The sequence below is a fragment of the Protopterus annectens genome, chromosome 3.part0, assembly GCF_019279795.1.
Source record: "Protopterus annectens isolate FY-2018-M chromosome 3.part0, PAN1.0, whole genome shotgun sequence".
Lineage (NCBI taxonomy): Eukaryota > Metazoa > Chordata > Ceratodontiformes > Protopteridae > Protopterus > Protopterus annectens.
In genome coordinates this window covers 909539807-909562638 of record NC_056731.1, presented here as the reverse complement: position 1 = coordinate 909562638, position 22832 = coordinate 909539807, and the positions used below count along the sequence as shown (strand labels likewise).

Here is a 22832-nt window from a genome sequence, read left to right as displayed (position 1 = left end):
AAAGTACTGCAAAATAAGGAGAATCTCAGAACAAGAAAAGGAGCAACTGCAGAATGCTGAACAGAAGATATTAGGGATTACATCGATAATATGCACGAGTTTAGAAATATTGCTGTTAGGCAACTGTTTTTTCATGTTAATTCTAGAGCACAAAAACTTTCAGCACAACAACTCTGGCGACAGAAAGTGGAAAGTGCTGTCACCAAGCTTAGGGAGCCTATTACAAGGAAGATAACAGATCCTGTGGAAGTGTTAGAAATATTTCTGAAATTTTATGAACGTTTGTGTAACGCCGAGAAATACGGAATCCAATAAAATGTACAAATGGAAATGTTTATGGAGGAATTAAATATGCCAAGGTTAGAGATAGATTAGTCTCAATTACAACAGTTAAGATAGGAAGAGATGAGATATAAAAATATAAAATATATATAAGCAATCTACTGGAAAGTCCCCAGAAATAAATGGTATTCCTGTGGAAGTTTGAAGTTAGTAGGGAGAAAACTGATAAAGATCTGGAAGGTCTTGTTTAGCAGTATTTTAAGAGGAGGAGTAGTAGTATCAGCGTCATGGATATGAAGGTGATGGTAACGGTAATACCTAAAGAGGGTAAAGGTCCATTGGATCCAGCTTCATACAGGCCCATTTCAATGCTAAACCATGGTTATAAAGTGTCTATAATGGCTAAAAGAATAACAAACATGATACCAAGATTGATAGATGTGGATTGGTGTGGTTTTGTGGAGGGGAGGCAAACATTTGACAATATTAACAGAACACTGATGATCCAGAGAGAAGCAAAATGTAAGAAAATACCACTTTTATTGGTGGGTCTTGTGCAAGAGAAATCATTTTACAGAGTAGACTGGGACTTCATGAGCAGGACAATGGAAGCATTTGCTTTCCCTGATACAATTATAAGGTTGATTAGAAGTATATATGAGGGACCAGAGGTGAAAATTGAAGTGGATGGGGTCCTCTCTAACTTGTGCTTGAGTACAGGAATCGGGCAGGGTTGTCTGCTTTCCCCTTCGTTTGCTTTATATTTAGAACCATTGGCAAAGGAAATAAGGAACTCAGAAATTCAAAGGTATAATTGGTGTTGTAGTCAGGAAAAGCTAGCTCTATTTGCAGATGATATTGTTTTATACACGACAGAACAAAAAAAAGGGGACATTACAGTGTTGTGGAACATTTTAAGACGGTTTCAAATCTCTGGATAAAAAATAATGAAGCTAAAACAAAGGCAATAACAGTAAATTATGTCCCCGCACGTGAATTGGTCCAACAGCATCCATATTTATGGGGATATGATAAAATGAAGTATTTAGGAGTATGGATTAGAAATTGACCTGTTGTGGCAGCTACGGATATGTGGGAAGAGACTAAACAGAAGATAACACAAAAATTGAGAAAGTGAAGGCTTTGTCATATGTATATGGATACTATGATGCAAGCTAGTAAAATGTTTTTAGTCCCTTTAGTCTTGTACACAGGTCAGGCATATGTTTTATCAACCAGTGGAGAAGCTGTGGATAGCAATTAAAGACTTCAAGGATTTTGTATGGGAAGGGAAGACAGCAAGGGTCAATTGCGATAAGTTGATTCTTCAATTAAAACAAGGTGGACGTAGGATTACCCAGTTTGAAGGGATATTTTGGAGCAACACAGTTAAGGTTCTTATACATAGCACATGCAGAAAACTGTAATTCAAAGTGGAAAGGAATGATGATGATACAGGGAGGAAACTCAAGAAATAAGGAGAGATTGGGATTTTGGATGCAGACTCTTGAGAACAACAATGATCATACAGAGTATTGTATTCGTAAAATAGCAGGGAGTATTCTAAGAACTAAACCAACATGAGAATGGAAAAAAGAGATTTTGCCGATAGGGATAACTGTGGTTAGGTATTCAGATAATAGGCAATAGGGGGCTGGAGGTAATTGGAGAAAACTGGCAAAGGAACCAAGGTATTGGGAGTAAATAACTAGAAAGTGAAAGGTAATAGAATGGGAAGAGGGCAATAATTTATTTGGACTGCAGGTTAGAGATTGCCTTCCTTATCAAGGATTGATATCAGGGTATAGGCAAAGAGAAAGAAATAGGGGGGTACTGAATGAAAGACCTGCACTGGTAAAATTTTTAATAGAATCTAGAATAGAAGCTACCATTAAATAAATAATTAGTAAAGCATATAAAATAGTGCATAATAATTATAAGAATCAATCAGGGGAGCTTAGAAAGGATTGGGAAGAGAATGGATAAGCAATTCACAAAGAGAAAATGGAGGGATATATGTATGTCTCCTAAATATGCAACAAAGTCTAGAAGATTTAGGATCTTTGCCTGAAAGGGTTTACATAGGTCTTTTTATCCCTAAGTAGACTCCAAAGAATTTTTCCTCCGGTGGATAGCAAATATTGGAGGTGTGATGGGCAAGAAAGAGGAGGCTGGGAACATATTTTTGGGAGTGTAATGACCTGGCAGACTTCAGGGATTCCCTCAGACCAATGTGTCAGAGATGCTGGATGAGCAGATTACATTGACTGGGGAGATGTTTTTTTGAGCTATGATACAGAATCGGGATTGCCTAGACATAGTAAAGCCTTGCTTAGTCTAAATGTCCTTCATGGATGCATCTGCAGTCATAACAAATGGGTTGTCCTGTCGTCAGGCAGCCCTTCGGTCGGCCGGATTCCAAAGTCCGGGTCCGGCCGCTGATGTCGCTTCACCCGGCCATCTGCTGGTTCGGTATAAAGGCACCAGCCGACGCCATTTTCCTCAGTCTTTCTTGCCGTGGCGCCAAGCAGAAGCTGTTCGCAAGTGGCGGACGGCCAGATCCAGAGATTACTACTACCGAATGCTACTTCGAAGACTTGTAAAGAGCTAAGTACCGCGTTGGGGACTCTTTCTTGCCTCAGCCGATGTCAGAAAAAGTCAATAACTGTTTAACTTGTGGGAAACAAATACCTCATAAAGATTTCCACTCTTACTGTTTGCCTTGCTTAGGCCCAGACCACGACGTAGCAGCCTGCTCGGCCTGTGCTTCCTTCAACCGACGCTTAGGCGTCGGTCGGAGTTTGCTGAACAGTTTTTCGGCTCAGATTTTGCGTACATTATGCCGTCGGATCCTCCGACTACCCAAATTGTTAAAAAATGCAAAGAAAAAGACCGACACTCGCGGTCCGCGGTTTCGGCCGAAACCACGGTTAAGCAAGCCGCGAGTGTCTCGGTTTCGGCCGAAACCGAGAAAACTGGTCAATCTTCAGCCGAATCCATGACTACTACTGAGGCTCCTGCTACCTTACCTGAATCAGCCTCAGAAATCTTGCCTACAACTGTGGTTCCTACTGATCTATCAGACACCATCCCCTTGGATATCTCTACCCCAGCAACGTGGTGCTGCTAGGCCTCCTGCAGCCATGTCTATTAAGGCCTTTGCCAGGGCTAAAGCAGCCAAATCAGCTAAGTCAGTGCCTGTTAAACCACCCTCACTCAGGCCCACTTCTAGTTCACAAATGCTTACTCTGGCAGAAGATTTAATATCCTTAATTAGGGGATCCCAATCTCACCCAGACGGCCTCTCAGCCACCAGAAAAGAGACCTAGAGCAGAGCCCCCCGAGCCTGTGTCCTCTGATGATTCTGCGGATGACTCAGACATTACAGACCAGCCAGAGGCTCCTTTTTCCAATTATGAAGATTCAGATGCTGAAGAATCCATTCCAGCTGCCTCTCCACCAGAGGAATTCTCCTTTGGGGAAACCTTACATGCCATGAGAGAACAATTCCAATGGCAGGGACAAGATTTCTCAGATTCAAGAAAAAGGCTTAGGACCTTTCTGCATTTACCACAACATAGGCCCTTAGCTATACCTCCTGTCCTACCTGTTGTGGATGATGCATTTAATGATGTCTGCACTGCACCTGATTCTTTACCTCCAGCCCCTGCCAAACCAGATAGATTTTACAGGGTGCCAGACACTCATCACCACCTATACAAGGCCCCACTTGCAGACCCTGAAACTATATCCCAGGGGCCTAAGGCAGTAGCCTCGACCACAGCAAAAAACCCTATTCCCTCTGAAAGGGAATCCAGGTCCTTAGAGAGATGGGGAAAAAAGTCTACACCTCTGCTACTCTCTCAGCTAGAGCTTTAAACTGTCAGTTTCACATGATCCAATACCAAGAGTTTATGCTTGATCAGTTAATTAAAAAGCTGTCCTCTGATGAATCTTTAGATAAGAAATATGTATTAGAAATGGTGAATAATATCCAACAGGTTAGTAACCATTCTTTAAAATGTGGCTATGATGCACTGGAGGCTTCATTTAGATCAGCCATGACTGGCACAGTGATAAGAAGGCATGCATGGTTGAAAGAACAGGTCTTGCCGGATCATGTTAAAGCTTAAACTATCGGATGCTCCTATGGATAAGGCCAGTCTATTTGGGGAACCTGCCCAGCAGGTAATGAAGATAATGGAAGACAAGGCAAAATCTGTACAAACAGTTAAAGATTTCCTACAGGTTCAGCCCCCAAGGTTTAGCAGGAACTGGCCTGCCAAAAATTGGTCCTTTCCTGACTACACAAGATCCCAAAGGGGCAGGAACAGACGCTCTAGGGGCAGAAATCAATCCAGAGGAGGTGCCTACAGAGGACGACAGTGGCAAGGCAATAACCGAGGCACAGACACAACCACGGCCACTACAACAGGACAATCTCAGTGACTTGGTTCTATCTCCACCTACCAGGGAACAAACAGCAGCACCATTAGGCGGAAAGTTAGCCTTATTCTCGAAAAATTGGCACTATATTACAAAAGACAAGTGGATTTTGCAAACCATAGACCAAGGCTACCGGTTCCACTTCCACACTTTACCAGTAAAAAGAGGAATACCAAACCTGCCCCCAAATCAAAAAATAGAAGCCCTGCACCAGATAGCGGAATTAATAAAGATGAGAGCTGTGGAAAGGGTGCCAATAACAGAACAGGGCAAAGGATTCTACTCCAGACTATTCCTAGTACCAAGAAAAGAAAAAAACTGGAGACCTATTCTCGACCTGTCCATCTTAAACACATACATCATTGTCCCAAAATTCAAAATGCTGACCCTACAGCAACTTCTTCCCATGCTGGGCAAGGAGTGTTGGCTGGTAACTCTAGATCTCAAGGAGGCATACCTGCACGTCCCCATTCGACCAAATTGCAGAAGATACCTCAGATTTCTTGCAGGATCCAGAGCATTATCAATTCTCAGCATTGCCCTTTGGCTTACCTACTGCGCCCAGAGTATTCACAAAATGCCTGGCATCAGTAATCGCTCACTGCAGAGTACAGGGAATTCAAATTTATCCATACCTGGACGACTGCCTGTTACAAGCGGACAACAAAAGCAAGCTGACAACAGATTTACAAAGGGTCATTTACTTGCTACAAGCCTTGGGATACACAGTCAATTTTCAAAAGTCAAGGCTGATCCCATCCCAGACAAGAACATTCTTGGGCACGGAATTGGACACAGTAAAACAGATGGCATTCCTAACTGCAGAAAAACAAAAGGAACTCCCTCTTTACTTCTTAGCATTAACAAAGCAGAACAAACTAACAGCAAGAAAAGTTCTGCAGGCCTTGGGCTTCATGGCATCATGCATAATCTTGGTCCCACATGCCAGACTGCATATGAGAAAGTTACAGTGGTACCTAAAGAATTTATGGTCTCAACACAGGCACAGCTTAGAAACAGAAATACCACTAATCCCATGCTTAAAACAGGAGTTCCTCTGGTGGGCTCGGGCATGCCAGTCAAACCCAGGCTTACCCTTCCACAACTTTCGAGCAAACCAAACCATCACTACGGATGCCTCAGACCTAGGATGGTCGCACACATGCTGGACAAATGCGTACAAGGACTGTGGACTCGGGACCAGCTGCACCTGCACATAAACCAAAAAGAAATGCTGGCAGTAAAACTGGCAATCCTAAAATTCAGACCATTCCTCAAAGAAGGCCATTTGATGATAAGGACAGACAACACCACAGTCATGTGGTACATCAACAAACAGGGAGGCACTCATTCTTACCCCTATGCAGAATGACTTTGGACCTTTGGAATCTGGCTCTCAGCTACAACATCCAGTTACAGGCAATATTTGTACCGGGAAAAGAGAACACCCTAGCAGACATTTTAAGCAGAACAACCTCGGATGCTCACGAATGGATGCTACACCCGGACATCTTCAAGGCCATCACAAAGAAATGGGGAATGCCACATATAGATCTATTCGCTTCCCCACAAAATCACCAGCTCAAAAAATTCTGCACAAGGACATTCCACCCACTTGCATGGAAGGTGGACTCTCTATCCTTCAGTTGGAAAGGCCTGACAGCATATGCATTCCCACCTCTTCCCTTGATGCACAAGGTACTACTGAAAATCAAAGAGGAACATCCAGGGATAATCCTGATAGCTCCGAACTGGCCAAGACAACACTGGTACCCATTGCTGAGGAGCATGTCTTGGGAGAAAATGTGGTCAATACCCCTGATGCCTCTGATGTTAACTCAGAACAACTACAACATCATACATCCAAACCTAAAAACCTTGCAACTGACAGCCTGGAACATCACATAGCAGTAACTAACCCAGACCTTTCACAAAGGGTTAAAGACATTATCCTTGAAGCCCGCAGACCTTCAACAAGAAGGAACTATGCAGGAAAATGGAAAAGGTTCGTCATTTGGAGTACTGAAAGAGGAAAAGATGTGTCGAACATAGATATTGCTAACATTCTGGAGTACTTGGCAGAGCTTCTACATACAGGCCTGTCCTATTCCTCCATCAAGATACATGCATCAGCTATTTCAGCAGAATACAGCTTTGATCCTCCTGTCTTTTCACATCCTCTACTCAGGCAGTTTCTCAGAGGGATCAAGAATGTAAAACCTCCTAGGAAACCACCATTACCAGCATGGGACTTGAATTTTGTACTAGAAAAGTTGACACTACCTCCGTTTGAACCAGCAGCAACAGCAGATCTACAACACCTGTCATGGAAAACTGCTTTCCTGCTGGCTATTACTTCAGCAAGGAGGGTTTCGGAACTACAGGCCTTAATGGCAGTGCAACCCTTCCTAATCTTCCATCAAGATAGGGTATCCATGAGAACTAATCCTACATTTATGCCTAAGGTGGTATCCAGAGTGTCTTTAAACCAGGCAATCCACCTACCTGCCTTCTTTCCCAATCCACAAAACAGAGGCGAAAGAATAATGCATACCTTGGATGTACATAGACAGTTACGCTACTACCTGGACAGAACCAAAGGTAACAGAAAAACTGACCAGCTCTTTGTAGCCTATGCAACAGGAAGGGAAGGAAAAGCAATTTCCAAACAGACAATCTCCAAATGGATAGGAAATTGCATAAGATTCTGTTACTCCTACCATGGAAAACCAATTCCACAGAACATAAGACCTCATTCTACAAGGGCTACAGCCACTACCACAGCTTTCTTAAGAGGAGTGGCAACCAAGGACATTATTGAGGCGGCTACTTGGACCTCCGTGCATACATTTGCCAAGCATTATAATTTACCTCTATATTCTAGATCCCGAGCAGGGTTTGCCACTGCTGTACTGCAAGGGATCCTGACTACACCATAATTATTATTCCTCCTCCCTAGTTTGGCTATGGTATTCTACCCATTTGTTATGACTGCAGATGCATCCATGAAGGACATAGTACAGTTTTGTACCTACCATAAATGTAGATGTCCGAACTGGATAGCATCTGCAGTCAGGATTACCCTCCCTCCTTCCCCTCTGCGGTACTCCTAGGGTACTTACCCTCCTAATAGCTAGCTGGGGGGGAGTCTCTTATGGTGTATTTGTTTGTATATATGTACATACATGTTTATTTTTTGTGTTTGCCTTCTACTATTTTGGAAACATTGGCATTTATCCAAAATTTAGCTTTCCAAGAGGGCAATTGGCATCTGGGGCAAGAAACACTGAGGAAAATGGCGTCGGCTGATGCCTTTATACCCGAAGACCAGCAGAGATGACGTCGGGTGAAGCGCGACATCAGCCGAAGCCGGACCCGGACTTTGGAATCCGGCCGACCGAAGGGCTGCCTGACGACAGGACAACCCATTTGTTATGACTGCAGATGCTATCCAGTTCGGACATCTACATTTATGGTAGGTACAAAACTGTACTTTATGGTGACTGCCAAAAAGCAATTACTAGAAAATGGAAATCAAAGTTTAGACCAACTTTACTAGAAGTAGAGAATATAGTAACAGAGATAAAACAACTGGAATTGGCATCTTTAGAAAAGGGAAGGAGCAGACTACATAGCAAAAAATGGGAATTGTAGGAACCGTATATGCAGGGAAAGAACGAGGTCTAAAAGGCAGGATTTGAATAAGCTGTATAATGTTTAGCTGACAATACCGGTATAGATTTTTAAGTTATGTAAAATGTTTTCCAGTACAGTTGTTTCGGTGGTGTCTGTGATGTGTAATGTTTGCATCTAAAGTGGTGTCATTTTGTTTTTCATTTATATAAAGGTAGGATTGCCTGTGTTGTATGTGAAAATTTAATAAAGATGTTTGTTGAAAAAAAATATGGTTTTATTTTCATTTATAAAAATGATTGCCCATGTCATAAGTGATAATTTGATAAAGATATTTCTTGTTTAAAAAAAAAAGAGAGGAGAGTGAAATTTGGCTATGCACATATGAGATTTTACTAGAAAAAAAATAAGAAAAAAACTAGTTTTCAGTTTGTTCCTCACATTTGCTCCTAGTCTGCATTTAGAAAAAATTATCACTTTATTCCTGTCCTTTTTGTAGGAAAAAGTGTTTACCAGTCTTTCAAACTATTCCCAAGTGGACTGCTAATACTGCTGTGAGCATCATAGCAAGGTTCTGCCTTATCTGACCAGAGTGCACTGTACTAGGTGACTGCCACTATTGCAGCTTTTATTTTGGAGGGTAAGTGCACAGGGTGTAGTAAAAATAACCACCTGGTCCTTGGCCTACACATTTTCTCAGCACTACAGGCTAGTCTAGGTTTGCCTCTGCTTATCTTTGAAGCATTCACCAGTGTCCCACTTAATCTTAATCAGCCTCTCGTATGTTGGGATGAAGGCAGCTTTGAGACTCATCCCATGCATATTGTTTGTAACAGTAAGACACATGAAGGGCTGTGCACTTGTATAGGCTTTTATACAGAGATGTGCCCACTTTTGAGGGAGGGTGTGCCTGCCCTACATGAAGAAGGGACAACACTCAGAGGCCCTGAGAATCAGGCCGAACATCAGTCACTGCCTATGGCAGACACCTCATATATAGACTGCACTAATGAACACAACTCAAACATAATGTTATGGGTTGTTGCTTACTTTGTAATTTATCAAGCCAGAAACCACAAAAGCTTAAATTGGTACATCTTGTACTTGGTACTTCTGCTATAACCTACCTGATATAGTTTTGATGAGCCTGTGGTAGACATTTGACTATTGCAGAAATCATAGCTTCAATTATTTTGATATTTGTTGGTCTTATGGGATCAAGTCCTACGTGAGTAACATTAAGGTAGGTCCCAGTGTGTCATTTAGTAGGTCAGGGCTCAGAAAATAATGCAAGCATCTTGTCAGCAGAGAATAAGGTTTCTATCATAAGCAGTGTAATCTTGACGACATTAATGAAAACAGAGACGAGGATCTAGCACAGATTGTCAAAGCATGTGTAGGGTGACCTGCTGTGAGTGCTGGCAGCTTTGAAAGCCTGGTCAGTAAGATGGTGCTTAAGCCATTTAAATGAGCTGGCTTAGTCTGCCATGTTATGTCCTAGAAGGGTTTGGGGTACTGTACTCAACGGGGTGCTTTTGTGATGTTAGTAAAGACTGCTCCATGATATTGTCCTTATCCATATTTTGGAGGACATGGTCTCTGAGGCTGAAACTTCCAGTTAAAAGTACTATGCCCTTTCTTGATCCTGTGTTGCCTGAGAGATGAGGATGCTGAATAAGTCTGAAATGAGATGTGGGTTGTGGTTATAAAGCCCTTTCAATTATTTCTGGAAAGGGGATGGTAAGAACAAAGATGCTGTGGGTTCCTTTATTAGTGGAGAGAGGCATTATTCTACATGCCTTCCATGCAGAACAGGCAAGATGCCACTGGAAGGTGACAGACTATGTACTGAAGTTGCACAGCAGTAAAAGCATTGCAGTTTACATAATTTTGGAAAGAGGTCCCTTCACAAAAGTTATGGATCTTTCTTAGACAAATATTCCTTTATCAATGGCAAACTTGTGGAAGTGAGTGGCAGGAATGAAGGCAATACTGTATTTTTTAGTATGGGCCCCTTACTTATGCGCCTAATACCATCTAATGCATTTTATTAAAGTTCTGGGAAGCAAGAAATATGACTAGAATACTGTACTAATCTGTGGACCACTTCAGTATGACTGTATATTCAACTTTGTATTATTTTTTTGGTGATTATTAACCTACGGTCAGTGTCAAGTTAAATTTCAGCATTCGGTTATGTTAATAATACCAGACTAAGTACTTTTAAGTGCTGTTGGGTTTCACTATAAACAGGTTGTGGGTAGCGTTGGATATTGTTTTGTCACCAAGCTGTGATAGCACTGTGAGGTTCTGTGGCAGGGTTAAAAGTATTTTCAGATGGTCATTGTGCTAGAAGAAATTAAGTACCACAGGATTTACCATAGCAACTTGATTTATGATGGTGAGGTAGAGTACAAGTGCATTAAGTTCCCAATGTAGTTGACAGGTTAAAGGGGCACTTAGTAAGAAGGTAGGGCAGACTTCTAGTTTGTGTCTTTTTTTTTTTTTTTTTTTGGTCTGTTGGAGTGGGCAAGCATTACACACATTCTGAAAGTTTATTTAATGCAGACAGGTTTCTCCTGCAGATTATTATAAAAGTCTGTATACTGCTTTATAGGATGGGGTATATTGCCAAGAAGTATTGATGCGGGGTGGGTTGACAGTTTGAACTTTTTAGAAAACAGTACTGAGATCTCCAAGGAACATAATTCTTTTAACCATCATATTCTGTTTGTATAAGGAGAGCAACTTTTGTTCTACTTATTACCTTCCAGAAATCTTTTTGGTTACATATAAGCCTTTTGAATAGACAGGTTTAAGATAAATGACCTTTGCTAGATGGTTAGTTTCCTTGTACTAATTTCTGGTGTTAAGTTCTTTTCAACTGGAGTGAGAGTCGTGTATTAGATTATAGGAGTGTGTGTTCTTGCCCATATCTGTATCCATTTTCAGATGAGCATTATTATCTACCCACATAAATTCATGTTTGATCTTACAAAATAAAGGTTGCCAATACAGTAGCATTCTAAAAATCTGTGTAGCTTTATAGTGCACTTAATCTGCATGTGTAATATTCCTTCAGCTAAGGAGCAGTCCATTTTCTTTCTCTTTAATTCTGCTGGTTACTTTTGCCTTTTGTCAGTGTGCTGAGTAAGCAAAATTAATACTGTTAAACTGTGTTGTGGTTAAGATGGCCGGTGTTTTTTTTGCTAAGAAGGTAACGTATCAGATTACAACACTCTTTTTTAGTATGTTTCTTTAGTGATCTGAAAGCAGGAGCACTTTGCAAGAAACCTTTTTTCCATTTAACTGTTTGTATCTTTAGTGATATGTGAAGAAATTCCTCATCAGAGAATGTCTTTTTCACGTCAGTTTCCTGGCCACATGACAGCCCAAAGCTGAAACCTGATCTTGCTGTACTTGACACACACAGTGCTGCTGAGTCATCAGAAACCCTTGGTCTTGCTGACAAAATAACAAACCAGAGGATTTTTTCACAGAGGGGAATTAGCTCAAATGGTAGAGCGCTCGCTTAGCATGCGAGAGGTAGCGGGATCGATGCCCGCATTCTCCAGCTTTTCCTGCATTCTTGTTAAGATATGTGATGTGATTTTGTGTTGTAAATGGTTCAGGAATAATTACAAATTTATTTTATTTTAACAGCACTGTTCACAGTGAACAAGGCAATGATTAGATGAAAAACGAAAATGTTGGTTAAGCACATTGTACAGAGTTCTAGAAGAGTAGAAAGCACACATTTTTATGCACAACTTCAGGAAGGTAGTTTATCTCCCAGTGTGAGCATTGCTGAATCATACAGTTGAGTAAATTTCAACAACTGCTGCAAAAACTTCAGTGTAGCCAAATGTGAGCTGTTTGTTCAGTGTGAGAAGTGCCCCCAATAGTCTACTTAAAGAGCAGATAGAAAACTAGGTGCTTCAGTATACATTTCGCTGTTTCTTTAATGCATACCTCACATTTTTCAGTCAGCTTTGTTATGATTGTTTTTATGAAAATGTTTTTTTTTTTCCTTTCCTTATGTTGCCCTACCATCTAACCTCATATGAACATCTTAGCCTTAAAGAACCACACTCCCTCAGTCAACATACTAGTTCACCTTCCCAAAACACATTCCAACCATTCTCAAACATCATTTCCTCTCCAAGCTACCTTCTTGCAAAGTTTCACAGAAAGTTCCACATTTCTTACAGTAATCAGGTTAACAGAAAATCCTTACACTTCCTCACCAAACCCTCTGACCTGTTAAAAAGACTATTTTCTCCCTTCTAGCAGGTGACATTCATCCCAACTCTGGTCCAAACAACACTGCTATTCTAAACCCCCTCTGTCTCCCTCCTTCTTGCTCATACTTACCCTCCAAACCCCCTAACTTTCTCTCTCTATAGCTCACCTTAACATCCGCAGCATTAATAATAAAATTGCCCACCTCCATGCACTGCTAGACATACACTCTTTCGACATCCTTTGCCTGAATGAAACCTGGCTCAAACCAGCAACCGTAGACAGTGAGATTACTCCCCCTGGCTACAACATCTACAGACTAGACCGTATAGCCAAAAAGGGTTGTGAGATAGCTATTCTTTACAAAACAGGTATGCAAATTACTGTCATACATGAAAAACCTCCTCCTATAAGTAATGCCCGAAATCCTTATCTCCAAACTGCAGCTTAATACACACAAATCCATCTATATAATCTGCAGCTACTTTCCCCTGGAAATATCAGTTCCCTAGTAGAGATCCTTAGTTGGCTTTCTATTCAATTCCCACAAGAAACCGTAGTCCTGGGCGATGTCAATGTACACTGGAAAGTCTGTACCTCAGTAGACCCTCCCATCCTCTTAAATCTTCACGTTTTTTCACAAACCATTCAAACCCCAACCAGAACTAACAAAACTAACAACAAAGAAAGCATATTGAACTGGATTCTGATAGTCACCACCAAACCTATACAGTAGGGACATTACCTGATGATTTAAGTGACCACACTCTTACTTACCTAATCAGACATAAAACTACTACCCCTAACCTAACTAAATACAAAATGGTCAGATCAAATAAAAACTTTAACCCTGAAAGCTTCCTTACAGAACTAAATGCTTGCAACTGGTCTCCACTTAAACAACTGCCACTGGATGATGCTGTAGCTTACTTCAACTCCAAGTTCCTTTCTGTTCTAGACTCTCATGCTCCCTTAAGATCCATTAGAATTGGCTCAAAACCTGCCCCTTGGTTTTCAAAAGATACAAGGCGTAAAATTATCCTGAAAAATAAACTATGGACCAATTTCGTAGCACTAAAGATCCCTCTGACCAACTTAACTTTAGACAAATAAGAAACTCCACTAAAAAAGCTGTATTGCTAGATAAAAGAAACTACTACTGTCATTTACAACAAGGTAACCAACAAAATCCAGAAAAGTTCTGGGCAGGTATAAATACTCTCTTAAAGCCTGGCCACTGTGACACCCCATGCCCCTTAGGCACTTCCCAGAACAACCCAAAACAAACTGCTGATGCCTTCAATACCTTCTTTTCTGAAACTGTCCAGTCTCTAGCTAATCAACTAGCCCCCAATATCTCCTCTCAGTCCTCCTCCTCTAAGACCTCTATTCCCACTTTTCAACTGCACCCTGTACCCACATCACTTATCTGTTCTCTTCTCCACGAACTTAAAACCTCTTCTCCTTCTGCTGACCTTCTACAGGCTCAGTATCTAAAAATTGCAGCCAAACCATTAGCCTATCCCATTTCCATTCTGATTAACAGAACCTTTGTTGAAGGCTACATTCCTTCACTCTGGAAAATTTCACATATCATTCCCCTTCATAAAGGTGGGATCTCAACAGAACTCTCAAATTACTGTCCCATAGCCTTACTCTCCCCCCTAGCTAAATTCATGGAAAAATGCATCCAATAACAACTTCTTTAAACACCTGTTAAATTACAACCTGCTAGCGGACTGTCAACATGGCTTCAGGCCTTTCCACAGCACCACTTCAGCCCTCCTTTCCTTTACTGACTGCATCAACAAAAACCGGAACAATAACATACTTACCTCTGCTCTCTTTATTGACCTTTCCAAAGCCTTCGATATGGTCAGTCACCATATACTGTTAAACTTGAAGCTTTTGCTCTCAACTCCAGTGCTATAAAGTGGTTCGAGTCATATCTTCATAACAGAAAAAACGCAATACTCTGGCAAAACAACTTATCCAACCTCCTACCCATTACCCTTAGAGTCCCCAAGGCTCAATACTTTAGCCCCCTTCTGTTTTCTATTTTTATTAATGATCTACATACCAGTATTTCCTCTGCAACCTGTATACAATATGCTGATGATTCTACTTTGAATTGTTCTGCCTCATCCACCTCCAAACTGCACTCTGTCACCCAACAGACTTTCCAAAATGTTGAAACATGGTTCCTAAAACAATGCTTAATCTTAAACCCCAAGAAAACCAAACTGTTACTTTTCTCCAGCACCCGTAAATCCTCACCGCTCAACTTCTCTGTCTTGTCTAGTAATGGCACCAGCATATCACCTGACCCTACCACCAGGCTCCTCGGAGTAGAGATAGACAACAACATATTCTTTGATTCTCACATTAACAACACTATAAAATCAGTTAACAGAAAACTAGGCTCCCTGTTTAGAATTAAACCATTTCTTACACTACGTGCCAGAACCTCCATTGCCCATTCCCATCTGATTTCTACCCTCCTTTACGCCTCCCCTATTTACACATATTTGTCCAAAACTAACCTCACCAAACTGTCTGTCGCCTATGATAGTATTGCCAGATTTGCCTCTGGCTCCACCTTTAGAAACTCGCCACTGCTTAAACTTAAAGTAATTTGGGATGGCTTGAGCTGCAAAATCTGATCCTATTCTCTCCTTAACCCATAAAATTCTCTACAAACCTACCAAAACCCCTATACTTACTACCCTTATTACAACCTCAAAAGCCTACATTCTTCTAACAAACATCTTATATCAACATGTAAATCCATCAACTTGGCAGGCAACTCCTTGTTCTCTAACTCAATAGGAAAAGCCTGGAACTCCCTTCCTGCCAACCTCACTACTATCTCCTCTCCTCCCAGTTTCAAATCCCAACTCACCTCATAACTCACTGGCTGTGCCCCTGTACTAACCCTGACTAGCTTGCTATTTGCTCCTAGTACTCTCATTTATCATGCATACAAACCTTTACTAAAACTTACTTTTCTCTTATCATGCTCAATTTGAAGTCCCTCTATTGGTAATTAATTGCTTATTGTTGCCACTGTAAAAATATGCTAATGCTATTATTTTTCTCTGACCTATATTTGTAACTATGTTTATTAATGTTTTATTAATGTTTTCACTTGGAGCTTTTTTCAAGTGAAAACATTAATAAAACATTAATAAAAATAGTTACAAATATAGGTCAGAGAAAAATAATAGCATTTTATTAATGTTTTCACTTGGAGCTTTTTTCCCCACGGTGGTGGTGCTGCTGTAGCGTTGTCGCCTCACAGTAAGATGCCGTCCGGTTCGATTCTCAGCTAGAACGTCTTCTGCATGGAGACATGCATGAATGGGCATACCTTCGTTGAAGGTTGTGCGTCAGGGCTGGCAACTCAGTACGTAAAAATTAACTGCCAGTCATTAGCGGACCGGAGTTCTGCTGTGGTGACCCCTAACTGGGAAAAGCCGAAAGAGACAGCAACAGCAACTTGGAGCTTTTTTCCCCAGGCCTCTGCTGAAAATGGATATATATCCAGTTGGACCAGCCCGGACAACAAATGTAAAATAAAATAAAAATTAATATGTAAGGAGTTAAAATATCTTATGCAAAACATACAAACAGTAGTTACCAAACTTTCTAGGTCACACAGATGAATGTTTCATTTTGAAGCACATAAGACAGGTCACTCACTTGTCTCCTTCAGCCTCAGTAAATTTGTTGAAGCAGTCCAGCATGTGTCAGGATACCAAGAGAATTTTTATTTGTATAACAGCATTTAGCTTCCCAGAACATATTTCTACTTGTGCTTTGTATTGCTGTAATTTCCAATTAGTTTAACAAGCTCATTGCTGTATTTTCCTTTTGCTTCTCTTCCCTGCTTTTTTTCTGCCTAGCGAATCAGACAGTATCCTTTCTAAATGGTCCCTGAAGTTATCAGCTTCCTTATTATAAGGAGTGGCTGTTAACCTGTTGAAGAGGGGTATGTAGACTACACCTAGTCCCCTGACTCCCTCTTTGATTACTACTCATAGTTCCTTTTTTATTTACCTATTTTTTGTCATTTGTCCTTTTTCTATTTATTTTACTATTTTTAACTATGATTTACCTTTTATTTCATTTATGCCTTCTAATATATTTGCTGCCCCCCTCCCTCAACATGCCCATTAAGAAGTTTTCCTTTTTGGATGTATCCTTCCTTCACATGATAATTTTTTCATTGTGCGTCTTGTTTGCAGCTTATGCACTTCCTTTTAGCGTTTAAAGTTCTGAGCAATGCCTCCTTTAGACTACTCCCTGATCTGGTGGTAACTCATGTTTTGCTGAAGCTGCCTACTGGAGGTGGAGATCACTACTCATTATTGAAAACATTAGTTAGTGGATGCACCCACAAAAATTCTCTACCCTCTCCTCCTGCTGTATAAATTTGGGGACGCTAGAGTGCCTTTCTAAGTAGATTGGTTCTCTCTCCCCATTGGGAATGATGTGTGGTCCTTGCTTGTACATGCTCCTGTAGTGTTTTTGTACTTGGATTTTGTAATGAAATATTTTTAGCAGTTTTTGTGGTTTTTGTTGTTGAGGTAGTGTTCCCTTTGGAATTCTTGTTGCATTATGCTATTACTTTTTTTTTGGGGGGGGGGTGCCCTTTTGTTTGTTTCCATGTTGAGCCTCCCTGTTCTACAACTGTGGGTCAAAAGTTTCCCAGATCTCCTACAGGGAGAAAGTCCCGCAACAAAACAGAGATTTTAGTGTCCATTTTGCTTAAGGGCGAGGCATAAGGAAGATCAGGGTAGTCTTTACAAGGGGTTTATGCCTTCCACTTGTTAACATTATGGGAAAAGGCTTAATCTGCATTTGAATAAACAAGATGTTGCAGCCTAGAATATGAAAGGCAGGATGACAAAAGGTCACAACTTTTTAAACTTTAATATGTTTTAGAAAACTGTATCTGCAAAGTGCACATGAACTACTGTTAAACCACTGCCAAAGCAATTCACATAATTCAATGTCCAAAGTATTTCTTGTTAGCTGTGGCATTGCGGCATATAAGGATGATGTCCTGAATATGACCCCAATGACTCAGATGTGATTAGTGAGCCTAGGTGCTGGAAGGAACACAGCAAGGGGTTTGGGAGTGAGTGGTGGTGGGGAGAAGGGAGGTAGTATAGCTGCTGCACCACTGACCCCTACATGAATGTAGAAGTGTTGTGAGTAGTTGATAGACCAAGGATGCTGTGCTGCAGAGAGGCTGGGAGAATTGTTTCATCTGTGGGAACACACAAGGGCACCTTCCATGCAGTAGCATTCAATATAATCTTAAGTAGCCCCAGTGCTGACAATTAAATTTAAAGCTTCATCCTCTGATCCTGTGTTTGCTTCATTATCACAGTGTGGTACAATGCTTGCATTACTGATGCCATTGCTTCCATCCAGTGGCCTTTCTTTAGACTGTGCTCTTCCATCACTCAGGAGCAAGACTTTAAATACTTAAATGTCTCCTGATATTGCTGCCTCCTTCTCTCCTGTAGAGAGCACTGTATTCTATTTTGGGAGATAACAATTATCTCTGATGTGGAGGTTCCAATTTTCATCACAGAACATTTCACATTTAGTGCACATTGAGAAAGCAGCTACTTGAAGCCTCTGCAGAGCTGGGTTAATAGTCAATGGCCCCCGTGGATCTGTAGGACTGAAAACTCTTGTAAAATGTCTGGACAAAATCCCAATGGTGTATAAGCAGAATTTCTCCTGCATGCATCCTTAAGCTCAAAACTTACTCCAGGGCTCAGTATGCACCATAATTAATGCCAAAAGAAAGCAGGGTCCTGGATATGTCTGTGAAAAAGGTTCATGGCTCTTCAAGCCTGGCATTCAGAATAAGATTGACAGCTTTATATCATAATGCGCTGTGGCAATATTGTCTGGCAGATTGAAGTTGTGGATACAGAGATGTAGATTGAAGCCATAAAAGGGAGAAAAGGGAGAATTTTTACAAGGTATATGCAGGCAACTTCTGGGGTAGGTAAGTCTGCAAATCAAATGCAAGAATGATGCCATGTGGTACTTCTAATAGGGCATTTCTACGTGTAACATAATTAGAAGGTATGTATGGGATATCTATTTCTAGCCTTTGTGCTTGTTGACCATCAAGCCTCTGCCCATTCATTCTCTGATGAGAGCACTCCATGGCATGGTTGTCACTCGGGCAGCCATGAGGGGTTGTTTCTATTGTGACCCTAATGCCATCCATGGTGGCTAACATGGACACCTGTGTCACCGCAAGTGTTGTGCCATCTCTATATTTTGTGTGTACTGGCTTTCTCACATAAACACACATGCATCATAATGTTTATCATTACCAGTTTGGGATAACCAAGCCACTATCCCCAGGTCCTACGTCCATTGGTTGCTTGCAGGCCTACGCTTGTACAGATGCAAACTAGCCACTTGGGTGACCACCAGTTCCTCCCTCCCCTGGATGGACAAGCTAGTGTAAGTTGCTTACTCCCACTAATCAAATTCTGCTTATCTGGGTATGGTTGGGATTTTCTTCCTGTATGCCCTTCAACTAGGCTAAAAGGGCAGTTGTTTACTCTCCTCTGTGGAGATGGAGTTAGTTTGGTTTCCTCCTGTTAGGGAAAATTATGAAACTAAAAAAAGGATTGCTCTATCTGTTATGGGTTTAACTCTAGAGCCCTAGTAAAGAGAAAAAAATAATTTGATATTGAAAGGGCTTCTACCTTATTTTGGAGAGGCTTTATCTGGGACTATGTCCCCCCAAAAATGTGAAAGATCTAAATCCTCTGTGAGCCCTTTCTACCTCTTACTCTAAGGCTTTGGAGCAACCAAGAAAAAGACAACTTCCTGATCCTACTTCTCCTTCGGATCTTAAAGGGAAAAAGACTGAGTTTTTGGATCTGACCTCATCCTCTGATGAGAAGTCTTCAAAACCGGGATTTGTTGGATTCAGCCTGCTCATCGGATCTAAAACTAAAGAAAAAGACAGATCAGACTACTTCAGATCTGATGCATAAGCCAATTGATCCAGCTTACTTCATCCACTGTTGTTTACCTTCCAAGAACTTCCCCTTCAGTTGATCCTGTTCCCTCCAGGATACCCTCTCCCTTTTTAAGAGAGACCCCAGTCCCCTTTGGGATTTTCCTGTCTTTCTTCCAGAAGCCTAACTGAAGATGTGAGAGTGGAGAGAAGAATTCTCTTGGAGCAGAGTCTAATTGGTGCCCCTTTGGGTCCTACCCTTTCGGGTCAAGAGGTCCAATCTTCTGTCACACCCCACTTCCAGTTCCTCCTCTGACTCATTCCAGTATCTGAGTTCTTGAATCCAAGCCATACAGCTCCGTCTGACTTGGATCCAAGGATACTATTATCCTCTGATCCGAAGTTTGCTCTGAACACTTTTGTTCAGTCTGATCCAGAGAACTCGCAGAGCTGAGGCGTCCCTGTCAGAACCAAGGTGTTGAAGTCAACTCTGAAGTTGTTTGAGCCATCTCTTCACCTTAGAGCCTTGGCATGGGTTAGCTGAGCTCCAGCTTCTGCCTCAGGGGATTGTTCTCGGAGCAGGGAGGGACAGCGATCCAAAAGCTGGCCTTTTTTGATCCAACGTCCTTTACCTGTCTGAGGAGGTCTGCCTTTTCAGGCTATGGAGAGAACACGGTCTGTCTCAGCTACACAGATGGTTTCTACCCCCCCCCCCCCAAGGATCCACAGTCTATAACCTTGACATCTCTACGCTCTGAGTCTCAACCCTCTCTTCCACAGGGACAGCCAGTATTGAAACTCCATATCCCAACTTCATCTGATACCTTCAAACTAAGAACCAAACGGGAATGCTACTAAAATGAAGCTGAGGCAAAATAATAAAAACACAACTGATTTATTAGAAAGATTAAGCATTTTTGTCCAGTATGTAACAAAAGACGTCTTCAGAAGCTATCACAATCAAGTACTAGCTCATTTAAATAACCCACTCAAATATCACATGACCACACTAAAACCAATAAAATACAGTCTAAAAACGCATTCAAGAAAATCATTATAAAAAAATTAATATTTGCATTAACAAAATACTGCAGTATAATTAAAACAAATATAAATACACAACATTTGAACATATAACAAATACAGTTTTAACACACTATTTATTGAACATTGTTAATTTGAGCCTAATTTGTCATCTCAACTCCCTAGGTTCTAAAAGCTCCTCCCATGGGTCCCCTCTACTACTCTTTGGAACCATGCTCACTCGTGTGAGTAGGAAATTGCATAATATGTTTTGCTAGGGCATTATTCAGATTATTATTCCTAATATCTAAATTATGTTCATAAATTTGATCCATAATCTGTCTTTGTTTTCCCTATATAAAACCATTTGCAGTGTGTGCACAAAGCCCCATAAATTACACTAATAGTACAATTAACATACTGTAGCCTCACTGTCACATTTTTAATTTTAACCACTTCTCTAAGATGTTTGCATTGTGGGCAGCAACCACATTTAAACATACTAGGTCTCTTATTAGTATAGATATTTATTCCATTATCTGGCATGTCAGAAAAGTGTTAAAATGACTTAGCTTTCCTATAAACCACGACAGGGGCTTCCCCTGTAATAGCCGTAACATTCTCAAAACAGAAAACAAAAGTTGCAGTTCTTTTTATGGATTTTACAAATATTTTCATGTTCGCTGTTATAAGTCATAACAAATGTCTTTGAAAAGGCAGAATTGCTGGAATCGATCTGTCTTGAAACGATCACATAATCAGGGTTTCTCATTGGAGGTTTATAATCCTCACTTTTTCTTTTTTAAATTCTTTCCATACATCCTTAATCGAAATAACCAGGTAGCCAAGTCGGAACATTTCATCCAACTTGTATCCTTCCTCCATAAAAGTTTCATCCTCTGACATTATTCGAGCCACTCTAACCTACTGCCCCGTGTACAATGGCTTTTTTCTGATTCTCTGGGTGGCAACTTGAATAATGGAGTAAACTATCTGAATAAGTGGGTTTCCTGAAATATAATACTACATAGTCTTCTATTCTCATCATCCTTATTTACAAACACATCTAAATAACTTATTCCATTAAGGCTGTAAGAAAATTTGAATTTCAAATAAGTTATCATATTTAAATATAACATAAAAGCCTCAATTTCTATAGTAGACCCCCTCCAAATAAAAATGTCATCCAAAAATATCATATAGAGGACCAAGGGGGAGGGTCAAACGCATTTAAATAATGATTTTCTTACCCACTGCAGGTGGATTATATTCGCAAAGACGGGGGCATAAGATGCCCCCATCACAATCACCTTCTTCTTGTAGGTAATATTTCCCATTTAAAAAGTTATTTTTCAATACTGCCTCCATAAACATATCCAAAATATTCATATCGTCATTACTTAAATCAGTACACAGTATAAAGTCATGAAACCACTCTAAGCCAAAGTCATGGGGTATTGCAGTAAGTAAATCTACCACATCAGTGGTCAAAAAAAAAAAAAAAAACATTTCATCACTACATTGCACTTTTCCCAACTTTATTAAAAAGTCCCACAAATTTTTGCAAAGGTGTTCAAACTTCCTGAGATATCCCTTAAGCTTTAAATCAATTTACTTTGCCATGGGATGTATTTTTGTTTTTCCCCCATCCACTTTTGGCCTCATTTTTATGAAGTTTGGGAATCCCAAGTAACTTAGGCATAACAGGATATTTAATGTCCAAAAATTAAAATAATTCAGACATAATATGAAATTGCGTAACCATGTCCTCTAAATTATCAATATATTTATAAGCTATATTCACTGCATTAACAGAAGTGGCTTCGTAAAAAGTTTGCCTTTTTGGATCCAAGGTCCTTTCCCTCTCTAGGGAAGTCTGCCTTTGAGGCTATGGAGAGAACTTTGTCTATCTCAGCTACACAGACTCTTCCTAGCCCCTCAGATTCTCAGTCTACAGCCTTGACATTTCTGCCCTTGGAGTCTCAACCCTCCTTTCCACAGGGACAGCCAGTACTGAAACTTCAGACTTCCCAACTGGGTATCCCAACTTCTTCTGATACCTTCCCAGGGCATCACACTGAGGAGGTCTGTAGGAAGATGATGTGCAAGAGAAAGCACTTAGACTCCCCAGAGGAGTCTGTCACAGAAGATGTCAACTTTGATGATGGTGAAGGGTCCCCACAGTCACCTCCTTAGGATG

At 40.8% G+C, this 22832-nt stretch overlaps 1 protein-coding gene and 1 non-coding gene across 2 annotated transcripts in view; both read left to right on the top strand.

Moving 5' to 3' along the window:
- Nucleotides 1-22832, top strand: part of LOC122796951 (DNA repair-scaffolding protein-like) — a 1499749-nt gene that overhangs the window by 276447 nt on the left and 1200470 nt on the right. The window lies entirely within an intron of this gene.
- On the top strand, nucleotides 11863-11935 carry TRNAA-AGC. Its single transcript has one exon. It is a non-coding gene; the product is annotated as a tRNA-Ala (tRNA).